The sequence below is a fragment of the Crotalus tigris genome, unplaced genomic scaffold (assembly GCF_016545835.1).
Source record: "Crotalus tigris isolate CLP2741 ecotype Arizona unplaced genomic scaffold, ASM1654583v1 scf7180000024339.11422700, whole genome shotgun sequence".
NCBI lineage: Eukaryota > Metazoa > Chordata > Lepidosauria > Squamata > Viperidae > Crotalus > Crotalus tigris.
In genome coordinates, this window is record NW_024100509.1 from 7,056,233 (window position 1) to 7,069,654 (window position 13,422).

The window sequence follows — 13,422 nt, forward strand, 5'->3', positions numbered from 1 at the left end:
ACTGATCTCATTTGCTGAAGTGGCCTACAACAACAACTGTCCACAGTAGCACTGGTTTCACACCTTTTAGGATAGCCACTGGAAGGGATTTTATCCCTATGCCTGAATACCCTCAAGATCCCCCTGCCTCTCCGACATTAGACCAATGGGTGTCAGCTTGGAGGGGAGTGTGGAACAATGCCAAGAAAGCATTGAAGAAAGTTTTAGAAATGTATAAAAAACAAGCTGATAAGAAAAGAGCTCTCCAGAGATCAGTTCATGTTGGGGAAAAGATTTATCTGTTCACGAAGTATTTAAGATTCAAATTGCCTAGTAAAAAATTGGGAACAAAGTACCTGGGTCCTTTCCCCATAATGCGAATTCTGAACGCTGTTACTGTAGAATTAAAACTCCCTTAACTTTTAGGGAAGATTCACTCTGTATTTCACTGCAACTTGTTGAAACCTTTCAGGGAATCAACTTTAAGACTCCCTCCCAAGAAAGCACCTGGGTCCCTTGTGGTGGCTGGGAGACTCATTACGAAGTGAAACATATTCTTGATTCTAGGTTATATAAGGGGAAACTATAATATTTGGTGCAGTGGAAAGGCTACCCCTTATCAGAGGCTACTTGGGTGAAATGTACTGATGTAAAAGCTGATAGACTTATTTGTAAATTTTATGACAAATATCCGAATAAACCGAGGGGAAATCCTTAACCTGGGCTTTTGTTTGATTTGCAGGACTTTCCTTTCTGTTAAGGGGGAGGCAGATGTCAATACTGTGACAATTAAGAAACTACAACCATTTTACCTTTTACTTTTACTGTGCTTTTTCTGCTGTTTGAGATATTTAAATGTAGAAGGGGGGATGAGGGGAATGCTCAGGCACTTTCAGTTAGCCATAACAATTGCAGCTGTGTGTGAACTCAAGGTCAATGTTAGATAAAGTTTTGGCAGATTGAGAAGTTGGGAGGAGCGCCCGCATTTTAGAATAATTGGTGGATATGATTTATGACAACCTTTCTGGGGTGGGAATTACAACTTGTTACTTGTATCTGGGGGAGTGAACTTCAGTCTTGGGTTTAACTATGTAAGTGGTGATACCTTGTTTCCTGAATAAAATGTTCTTTAAGGAAGAAATCTTTGCCTTGAAGTTCTTTTAATTGGTTTCATCTATTAGAACCATGACATTTCGTTCTCTGTGTGCCCAGGAAGGGACGATGGGAGGGGGAGAGATTGGTAGAGCTTCTCTCAAAGAATAACAGAGTTGGAAGAGACCTTTGAGGTCTTTTAGTCCAATCCCCTGGTCAAGCAGGAGACCTATACCATTCCAGGCAATGGAATATCCAAACTCTTCTTAAAAGCCTCCAGTGATGGAGCACTCACAAGTTCTGAAGGCAAGCCTTTTCACTGGTTAGTTGTTTTCACAAGTCCTTAGTTCTAGGCTGGTTTTCTTCTTGATTAGTTTCCATCTATTATTGCCTTCTGATGCTTTGGAAAATAGGTTGACTCCTTCTTCTCTGTGGCAACCTGTCAAATATTGGAACACTGCTATCATGTCACCACCCCTAGTCCTTTTCACTAGGCTAGACATACACAATTCCCACAAACATTTGTCATATGTTTTAGCCTCCAGGGATTGGAGGCACATGAATGCATGCCAGTCTGGTACTTTAAAAAACTGGGGTTTCCCCCCCCCCCTGCTGCTGGATTTTCACTGTCATATTGTTTAACTTCCTTTAAAGATTACTTGATGCAGAATGCAGATCCTTCCCATTCTGCATCAAGTAAACTTTAAAGAAAATTAAAAAGTATGACAGCAAAAATCCAGCAAAGGGAGAAAAAATCCCGGTCTCGCATATGGGGAATCTGCACAGCTCGCCTCCCCGTGCCTCTACCTGCGCGCTCAGCCTGCTAAACCTAATTTCAAAGGAGGAAGGTGAGCGGCAGCCCCAGTGGCAAGAAGGGCTGCCGAAAAGAGCGGAGTCTGTGTGTGCACCTGCCTTGCCCAAGTCAATCCTGCTCTCCACAGTGCGCTACAGCTGATCCAAGTTGTGTAGAGAGTGACTGATGGGTGAGCTTGTAGCAGGCACATACACACTCTCTTTTTGGCAGCCCTTCTTGCCACTGGGGCTGCCACTTGCTTTCCTCCTTTGCCAACTTCTCATGCACAGGGAATCTGCATCACCCACCTCCCCCCATGCCTTCGCTAAATCAATCACCCAGCTAGAAATAAGATTTAGCAGGCCGAGCATGCAGGTAGAGGCATGGGGGGAGGTGAGCAGTGACACCGGTGCAATGAGCCTCAAGGCCTGCAGCAATGATGGTGGAACCAGTGCAATCGGCATGACAAGCCTCACAGCATGATGGGTAAACGTGTAGCAGGTGCACGGCGCTTCAGTGTCTGGCTGGCTGCCTCAGATCAGCTGTAGCACACCATGGAGAGCAAGACTGATGCAGGCAAGGCAGGCATGCACATAGACTCTGCTGTTTTCAGCGGTGCTTGGGTGCCTGGTCCAGCAAAGTGGAGCCTGGCGTGGTGAGGAGAGGCCAGGCAAAGCAGAGCTGGACGAGGAGAGGCCCAGTAAAGCAGGGCATGATAGGATGAGGCTGGGAGGGGCAGAGCAAGGCCTAGAGGGTCAAAATGGGGTGAGGCAAATGAGCTGCAGCTGCTGCTGTGCACCATCAGCCCCCAAGTGCTTACCATTTCTTGTGCATGCTCCAAGAGTTTGTCCAGCTGTGTTGGGGTGGCACAGAGCTGGGGCTGCAGGGACCGGTCCTTTGCCATTTCTGTAACAGCCCCGGGGGCCAAATCTGGGCCCTTCACGGGCTGGACCAAGCCTGCGAGCCTTGTGTTTGACATGTCTGCCCTAGTCCTTCCTCTTAATCTTCACAGAGTCCTTGGAGCTCACTGAGCTAGGTGGTTCGTTTGCAGACATTTCATAACCCAATTAGGTAATATCATCAGTGCAAAGAGGGAGCACAGTGGTTCACATGGTTACAATACTGGGCTGATGATCAGCAGGCTCGCATTTGAGACCAAGTTGCTGCTGTATATTGGGGTGAGCTCCTATTCCTCACTCCAGCTGCTGCCAAACCAGCAGTTTGAAAGCAGGAGATTCCAACGAGATAGAATAGAATAGAATAGAATAGAATAGAATAGAATAGAATAGAATAGAATAGAATAGAATAGAAGCTGGAAGGGACCTTGGAGGTCTTCTAGTACAGCCCCCTGCTCGAGCAGGAGAACCTATACCATCTCAGAGAGGTGATTGTCCAGTTTATTAGCTTCTTACTGTGCAAGAGCAGGGATCCCCAACCCCCAGGCTGTAGCCTACTAACAGACTGTGTCCCGTTTGCAACCAGGCCATGCAAGCTATGGGCAAGCGCGCTTGGGCGCACATGCACAAAGCTACACTCACATGAGTGGTGGACCCTTCCACTCACATGAAGTTCCACTTGCATGAGCGAAGGGCTGTTGTGCTCATGTGCAAAGATCCACTTGCGTAAGTGGGCGGTGTTCCATCTGATGCTCACACCAATGGAACTGTGTGTGTGCATACACACACCTGCCACTCCCCCCTTCCCCTGTGCCTTGCAGGGTGAAAATGTTAGGACCCTTGTGCTAAAGCAGTGGTTCTTAACCTTTTTGAATGAATCGCCCCCTTGAGCCAATGATGAAGTTGTCATCGCCCCCCTCCACCAACATAACCTCTCAATCACAACATAGGAAATAATTCTTTGATTTATGAAAACACTTTTTTTGTTTTCTTTAAAATTGTCATCAGGACATATCGATGCAAATAATTTATTCCCAGTCCTTTTCCCGTATCTCCCATATTCTGGCCAATGGCGCGCCACAGTATGGGCAGACACTGCTGCGCAATGCACATGAAGATAAGCGATGCGTATTCACATATGTACGGCGTTCTGTACTGAAGATAGCTGGAGGAACATTTGGAAACACAATTCAATCCACTAATAGCGAGCGATCTGATGTTTTTGTACGACAGATATACAGCGATTCACTATACAAAAAAGTCTCAAAAGTGTCCCCAAAACTTCTCGCTCCATCGCCCCCATATTTCCCCCTTTTCGTTCCTTCGCCCCTGTGTCACCCCTTTTCGTTCCATCGCCCCCCTAAAAAATGAAATCGCCCCCTGAGGGGCAATATCACCCAGGTTAAGAACCACTGTGCTAAAGGATACTTAACTCCAGCATGAGTTAGTGCATCCCTGCATCATTCATGGTAGTCAATTCTGGTTTCTGTTATGTAACATGCGAGGATATTTGTCACTGCTTCAGATTTTATAGCAGAATTATGTTGCAATGTAACCAGTACGTAGCTACTATAATCCAGTTCAAGTCCTGAGTGTCAGAATCCAATTATATTTCATCTCTAGTTATCAACTAAAGAAAACCCCACTTCTGCCTTCCCTGGATTCTGTCATATGATGAAGGGAAGGGGGTGAACAAAGGGGCTTTATGGCTCTCACTTCCTTCAGTATACTTCAAAGAGACTGAATGTGGATAGCACCAAAAAAGGCTTAATCATAACAAAGGGGGCTATTACCTTTCATGTAGTTTTCTCTGAAGTCTCCATCCAGCCGGCAGTAAGAAAAAGGGGGTGGGAATGTAATGCCTGAGACTGTCGCTGGAAGTAGGGGATGATTGGGTGGGGCTACTGGGAAACCCCTTAAAACCTTGAATGGGAGAGCTTGGACCCCAAGTCCTGTCTAGAACGCCTGTAACCATTTTCTCTTAATAAAGGATGCCTGTTGGAAGAATTATTCCAAGAGTTCTGTCTTCTTAAGATGCAAAGTGGGGTGGGTCCTTACCTTAGACAGGACTTGCAAAATTAATCCACCTGGAAGGGAGACCCTTGCCGGGGGATTTTGCAAAAAATTACCATGTCAGACAATGGAGCAAGAAAGGGGGAAAACTCCCTGGAAAGAGAGCCGCTGACCCAATTGGAACCTTGCCAGATGTTGGGATCCGAGAGGTCAGATTCCTCAGGAGAAGAAGTGGTGGAGACATGGGACCACAAGCCTTGCTGGTCAATGGGTGTTGGAAAGAAAAGTGAGTGGGGAAAGGAATCAAGAAAGGTGACCCTGAGACGGGGCCCCAAGCAACCAGAATGGAAACAGGAGATGGAGAAATCCCTGCACGCAAGTGAAGAGGGAGAAAGCTGGGTACCGTACTCAGATTGGATCCTAGAGAAAGCTATTGACCTGATGAAGAGAACTCTCAGCTCCCTAGGAGAGGAGAATCCTGAGCCCTATGGCCGCCCCAGCTCCTGGAGCCGCAAAGGGAGAGACACCGAGGGGGAAGTGGAACCTGCATCCCCGGGGACATCTGCTGATCCAGTAGTCCCCACCCCCTGCCGAACCACAGATGGCGATCTGGACGGAAGACACTACCACCAACAACGGAGGCACCGATCCATTCCAAGACGTCCGCCGTTGGAGGTGAAATTCAAAGGGCAACCAACACGCTTGGGATTTTTCCTAACCCAAGTCCTCAGCTACATGGAGGAATACGGGCGGGACATCCCCAGCGACAAAGCCCGCATCCGGATCGTGCAATCTGCCCTGGACGGACCGACTGCAGATTGGGTGGTGAATTTGCACAACTCCAATGGCCCAGAACGACTTCAACCGTTTCATGTCCTCCCTGAGAAGACAATTTGAAGACCCCCTGGCTGATCGCAAAGCCCGCGAAAGGATAAAAACGATGAGGCAAGGCAAATGCCTGGTGGCTGAATATACACAAGAATTCCGGGCCATTGCCAGCAAACTGCACTGGCCAGAAGACATCCTTCTTAGTCATTTCAAAGACAGACTAAATTATGACCTATATGACGCTTGCCTGCCCCGAGGGGACCCACACCAATTTGAGGAATGGTACATCTTGGCAGAGGAAGCAGAGATCGACATATTGAAGAGACACCGCCGAGGAAAACAATGGAGCTGCCCCCCGCCTGAATTGACACACGAACCACTGAAAACATTGGCTACAGCCAAGAAGCAAATGGGGTGTTTCAAGTGCGGAAGAGAAGGGCATCGAGCTGTAGAATGCCGCTCCAAAGCCCCCCAGCAAACCCAGACAGATCCCCGATCAGCAAATCCGAAAAGTCTTCAGCTAAGCCAAAAGAAACTGCCATGAGAATGATGGAAATTGCGGAACCCCCCACCTCTGCTCATCAGGGGGAAAGAACTCCAGCCTACACCGCAGGGCGTGTGGACGCCTCAGATGACAGCTCGGAGGGCGAACCCCTGGTAAGTGGATGCATCGCACCCATCCTCAAGACAGTGACTATATTAATTCCCCCCATGCCCGAAGCCGTGAAGGTGAAAGCCTTAATAGACTCTGGCTGCATCCGCTGCCTCATTAGCCGACACTAGTGGGGACTCTGGGCATTCCATCGAGGAGACTGGAACAACCAATCTCATTTGGCCAGTTAGATGGATCCATAGCAGGGGGGGGTGCCAGCTACCCTAGCCACTCTACCAATACACCTCTCCCTGGGCAAACATGAGGAGGACATAACGTTTGTGGTGACCCCAGGCATGGAATGCCCAATGATCCTAGGGATGGAATGGTTAAAAAAATGGAACCTTTGGGTAAATTGGAGGACGACAGAAATCAAATTCCCGAAGGGGGACCCTATGGACTTAAAATCCCAAGGGGGGCTACCAGAATCAAGAATAGAAAAAGCATCCATGGGAGAGGAAAAGGGACTAACAGAAATACCAGAGGAATACAGAGATCTTGCTGAAGTTTTCAGTGAGGAGAGGGCGAATGAGCTCTCCCCCCCCCCCACCGACCCACAGACTGTGCCATTGAATTCAAGCCTGGGGCAAAATTCCCGAAGCCCAGATTATACTCCATGAGCCCAAAGGAGAAGGAAGAAATGGAAAGATTCATAAAAGAAAACCTAGAGAGAGGGTTCATTGAGCCAGCCAAGCCTAAAGTGGCTGCCCCGGTCCTCTTTAGAGAGAAGAAGGACGGCTCTTTACGCTTATGCATGGATTATAGGGCCCTGAATACAATCAGTGAAAGCAACCTATACCCTCTGCCCCTCATGAAAGACATGCTGTCACACCTCTCGAAAGGGAAATTTTTTTCTAAACTAGACCTAAGGGAAGCTTACTATCGCGTGAGAATTAAGGAAGGGGACGAATGGAAGACCGCATTTAACTGCCCCATGGGGTGCTATCAATTCAAAGTCTTGCCATTTGGATTACAAGGGGGCCTTGCAGTCTTTATGCAATTAATCAATGACGTTCTAAGGGAGCACCTGTTTAAGGGGGTCCTTGTTTACTTGGACGACATTCTTATCTTCACCGAAACAAAAGAGGAACATGTCAACCTTGTCAGAGCGGTTTTAAAGAAAATGCGAGCCGCCCACCTATAGGCCAAACTCTCAAAATGCAAATTCCACCAGGAAAGGATAGACTACTTAGGTTATCGCATATCCCCCCAGGGCATTGAAATGGACCCAGAGAAGGTCAGAGCAGTATTAGATTGGGCACCACCCCGCACAAGGAAGCAACTACAAAGTTTCCTGGGCTTTGCAAACTTTTACCGCCAATTCATCCCCTCATTTGCCCAGATAGCCTTGCCCCTCACTAATTTACTAAAAACAAAGGGAGCATCCTCAGTAAAACCTAGCCAGCCACTAACATGGACAATGGAGTGCCAAGCAGCGTTTGAGAGACTAAAGAGACTTTTTTCTGCCGAACCAGTACTAAGGCACCCAGACATGGACAAGCCCTTCATAATACAGGCAAATGCAAGTGATGTGGCAATGAGGGCTGTTCTATTACAAGAAAACGATGATGGAGTATTGCAACCCTGTGCATATACATCCAAGAAACTCACAGAAACAGAACAGCGCTGGCCTGTATGGGAGGAGGCATACGGGATACGTTGGGCATTACTCACGTGGTGACAGTTCCTGGAAGGCAACAAAATTCCCTTCCAGGTGTGGACTGATCACAAAAATTTGGAAGTCCTAAAAACGCCCAGGAAACTCAATCCCAAACAAGCCTACTGGTCCCAGCATTTTCACCAGTTCCAATTTAAGCTCAAACATTTACCAGGGAGAAAGAGCAGGGCATTTTGGATTTGTAAAAACTTTACACTTAATTAAATGGCAATTTTGGTGGCCATCAATAAAAAAGGACATAGAAAGTTATGTGGCCAGCTGCCCAAAATGTGCGTCTGCAAAGAGATTTCAAGGGAAATTGCCAGGACTATTACAACCAGTGGCAAATCCCTCAGCCCCCTGGAGGGAAATAGCCATGGATTTTATAGTGGAATTGCCAGAAAGCAATGGGAATACTGTTGTCTGGACGGTCATGGACTTGTTTTCCAAACAGGTGCATTTTATCCCTTGCCAAAAGATTCCCACTGCAAAAGCCTTAGCAAAACTTTTCATCCAACACATTTACAGATTGCCTGGGGCACCCCAACGCATCATCTCTGACAGGGGGGTGCAATTTACGTCTGCATTTTGGAAGGAATTTTTATCCCTCTGAGGAACCACTCAGGGACTGACATCTAGCCACCACCCTCAAGGAAATGGATCGGCTGAAAAAATGAACTCCGTACTTAAGCAATATTTAAGATGTTTTCTTAGTTTCCAGCAGACCGAGTGGGCGGACTTACTCCCTTTTGCAGAAGTTGCCTACAATAATGCAGTCCACTCCAGCACAGGTTACACTCCTTTTCAAATAGCCACTGGTCAAAGTTTCAACCCCATGCCAGAATTAACCCCAAACGAACCAACGATCCCATCACTGAAAGAATGGATGGAAAAACTACAAAACTCCTGGCCAATAGTTAGAAAAGCACTAGATGAAGCTAGGCAGGCATACAAAGCACAAGCCGATAAAAAAGGGTTGAGCCTACACCATTCATTATAAGTGAAATGTTATACCTATCTACAAAATACCTAAAGTCCCTACAACCCTGTAAAAAACCTGGACCAAAATATATAGGGCCTTTTCCAATTAAAAGAATCATAAACCCAGTAACAGTAGAATTAGGCAAATACACCCAATTTTTCATTGCAGCTTGCTGAAAAGAGAGCATCAGTCAGCTTTATGGCCAAAAATCCCCCACCACCACCACCTCCAATCATGGTGGAGGGCGAACAACACTTCGAAATAAAGGAAATCCTAGACTCTAGGAGATATCATGGAGCAACTCAGTACCTAATTGCCTGGAAACACCTCCCTGCCTCACAAAACGAGTGGGTCCATAAACGTCATGTCAGAGCCCCGAAGCTTTTAAAGAAGTTTCACACAGAATATCCTAACAAGCCTGACTAACTTTTATACCTGTTTTGTTTTCTTTCAGGTGGATCTGTCTTATTTTTGAGGGGCAGGATGTCAGAATCCAATTATATTTCATCTCTAGTTATCAACTAAAGAAAACCCCACTTCTGCCTTCCCTGGATTCTGTCATACGATGAAGGGAAGGGGGAAACCCCTTAAAACCTTGAATGGGAGAGCTTGGACCCCAAGTCCTGTCTAGAATGCCTGCAACCATTTTCTCTTAATAAAGGATGCCTGTTGGAAGAATTATTCCAAGAGTTCTGTCTTCTTAAGATGCAAAGTGTGGTGGGTCTTCTTATTGGTCTCTTGCTGCATTACAAGTAGTCCTTGACTTATGATGATAATTGAAGTCAGAATTTCCACTGCTAAGTAAAGTGGTTGTTAAGCAAATCATTCTTGATTTTAAAACTTTTTTGCCACAATTGTTAAACAAATTACTGCAGTTGGTAAGTGAAACACATGTTTATTAAGTGAATCCGGCTTCCTCCATTGAGTTTTCTTATTGGAAAACATCTAGAAAGGTTGCAAATGGTGATCACATGAACCTGGAATGCTGCATCAATGTGAATACATGCTGGTTGCCAAGCATCTGAATGTTGGTCATGTGACCATGGGGATGTGCAATGGTTGTATGTGTAGGGACCAATTGTAAGTCACTTTTTTCTACACTGTTGTAACTTTAAATAGTCACTAAAGGAATATATGCATTGCCTTCCTAAGGCACTTTGTGGGGGCTGCTCCTGTAAAGCAGAAGGTTGTCCATCCCAAGAATAAAACACCCAGACACAAACTGAGCAATGTGATCTATGCAATATTATGCAGTGAAATATATGCAGATCTGTACATTGGAGAAACAAATCAACCACTTCACAAATGCATAGCACAGGACAAAATTCAGCAGTCCATCTGCATTTGAAAGACAAAAGTCACTCTATTGAAAACAGTGAAGTCCACATTTTGGATTGAAAGGATCATTGGTATGAAAGTGGGTAAAAGAGTCCATTTATGTTAGAATTGAACAGCCCTCCTTTCAAGTTGCAAAGAATGCTTAAGTTGTTTCATCCATTACTGCTTCTTAGCTTGCCTACAGACTTGGGGGGGGGGGAAGAAAAATGGAATGTAGGCTCAGACATCAAGCTATCAGCCCATGAGAACCAAGGTTGTTCAAGAGTTGTTTACTGAGAACTGAGGACCCTTTCTCATAATAATTGTCTGACACCTAATTGGACAATGTAACCTCCACTATTTGGGGGGAGATAATTTTATACTTTTAATACACTGATTTAAGCATCAATTTGTCAGAGCTGGTTTTCCTTTCATCTGTGCAGAAATGACTTACCCAATAAAGTTTTGCATTAGAGATTGGTTTGTCTGAGCTGTGCTCACTTCATTGGGTTTGTTAGTTGGAACCTTGACACTAAATCAGCTCTCATCTAAAAGTAATTTCAATTAGGGAGTCCTGCGCTCTATCCAGCTGATTCCGGAGTCTTCTGTGAAGACTCAGGGGAAGATGCCTGAGAGGGAGCAGAAGGGAGAGCAACTGGCCAAAGCCAAGACGGGGGTGATGAATGGGACCCCAGTTGGAACCAAGGTGAATCTGGTGCCCAACCGGCAGCAACTTGCCCAAAAGTGAAAGTGGAGAAGACGGAACTGCTGGAAACGCTAGAAGGGATTGGGACAATGGGAATTGTTCACCTGCTGGGAGTGGAGCGATAGCGAGAGGTGGCACTGAAGGTGGCCAAAGCTGAGTTCCCACTAGCCTACTCTGGAGCCAGGTTCATTCAAAATCAGAGATGGAGGGAGAGGAGAGCTTTGGAATGGGAAGGGCCAGTGGAACAGAGATATCTGGCAATGTGCAACAGTCAGTTGAACAACTGAGAGAGTAGTTCAACAGTCTGGAAGTACGAGGAGGAGAGCCAGTCCAGAGACTGGACCTAACCTCCTGAGTGGGCTCCAATCAACTTGCAATGGCCACATTGACCCCGTTGCCTCAACCCTCATTGGGGACAGTGACTATAGCAGCTGGGAAGATGGCCAGCCCCTAGATGACTGTCTCTTCAAAGCCTGGCTCAAGCCCAGGGCTCAGAGCTGCCAGGCCTCAGCCAGCCATGCCTCACCCCCAGAGCAGCTGGCCAGCTGTTGCTGTAATTCCTGATGTTCGGTGCCCAGCCATGAATGTTTCCCTATGGGAAGGGATGACCACCAGAGTATTGGGGCACCTCAAGAGCCCCGCACCCCCCTCCGATCAAGGCCACCTTTGAAGGCAACCCAGAGAAGCTGGCATTTTTCCTGAACCAGGTGTTGTCTCACTTGGACCAGCATGGACATGCGGCCCGCATGGACACGCGGCCCGCATGGACACAATCATGGACAATCTTGATAGGAAAGTGGCAGAGTGGCTGATGGCTCTCCACAATGGAGCTCCCAAGCTGGGGGAGATCCTGATGCTTTCCTGGAATAGCTCAGAGCCCGATTTGGCGACACCACACAGACTCGATGAGCAGAGTCTGAAGTTCACCACATCAGGCAGGGGAGTTGGTCAGTCACAGAATACATCTGAGAGTTCTGTAGGATTGCAGAGAGGTTAAGGCACTAGCCAAAACACCTAGTTCACTGCTTCAGAGATGGTTTGAACTGCGAGCTATACCATACATGTCTAGCAAGAGGAATACCAGACTGACTCAACAATTGGTACCAATTGGTGACCAACATGGAACTGGACCTGATGGAGTACAAAAGGCATGGGGAGTTCGAGGCCCACCTGAAGAAAAGCCAAGAAAGCTGTACACTGGGCAGAAAGTCCCACTGAGATCACGAGGCACGCATCTAGCCCATATTTCCATTGTGGCCAGGAGGGCAACTGGGCCATGATGTGCCAGGCTGCAGTGCCCAGAGCGGCCCAGGCAGTCCCATTTTCCCCAAAACCCAAAGAGCCACCAAGCAAGGGGAAGGAAAAGCTGAATGCCAGGTCATTGAGGTCTCTCCCCTGAGTTGCAAAAGGAGGGAACTCTGACTGTGGAGGACCTGCGACTGACCGTCAATGAGAGTGATAGCGAGGAAGAAGACAATCTGATGGTAAGTTGACCCATCAGCCCCCTCTCAGCTCAAGTGGACATTATAGTGCCTCATTTGGAGGTGAAGTGGATAGTAAAAGCCCTAATAGACTCAGGGTGCATCCGATGCCTAGTCAGCCTGCCAACAGTACAGAACCTGGAGTTGTGAGAAAGCTGCACCAGCCCATGAAGTTCAAGCAGGTTGATGGCTTCATAGTGGGGAACTGCCTGCCTTCTACCTAATTGAGCCGGTGCACCTGAGGCTAGGAAATTATCAAGAAGCTATTCGATTCATGAGCGCCCCAAAAATGGCTGAAGTGATGATACTAGGGCTATCTTGGTTGACCAAAGGGAACTCCAGAGTTCATTGGGGAAAGTACGTACAATGCATTGTGATGGAGAAGTGAAAACCCACGCCATAGGGCAGAGGTGAAATGGGTCCACACCCCAGAGGGAAGCAAAGAACCCCTCCCAAGCACAGGAAGGCTGTGTCAGAGCAGGGGGGAAGCTGAAAACTGTCCCAAGAGAGTACCAGGATCTTATGGAAGTATTCAGTGAGAAGGAGTATGATATGCTGCCCTCTCATTGCCTCATCGACTGTGCTATCGAGATCCTGCCAGGGGTGAAACTCCCCAAGCAAAAAATGTACTTGATGACCTCAAGGGAAATGGTGGAGCTGAGAGACTACATGGATAAAAATTTGGCTAGGGGTTTTATCCAAGCAGTAAAATCCCAAGTGGCAGCCCCAGTGCTATTCAAAGAAAAGAATGATGGGTCGCTGAGATTGTGCCTGCATTTTTGCAGAATAAATGAAGTGTGCATGGAGAACATGTAGCCCCTCCCCCTCAGGAAAGACATGCTGGGACATTTAGCAAAGGGAAAGGTGTTCATGAAGCTAGACCTGAGGGAGGTGTATTTCTGAGTGAGAGTTAAGGAAGGTGATGAATGGAAAACTGCCTTAATTGCCCGCTGGGATGCTATCAGTTTAAAGTGATGCCTTTTGGACTGCAAGTGGCCCCTGCTGTATTCATGCAGCTCATGAATA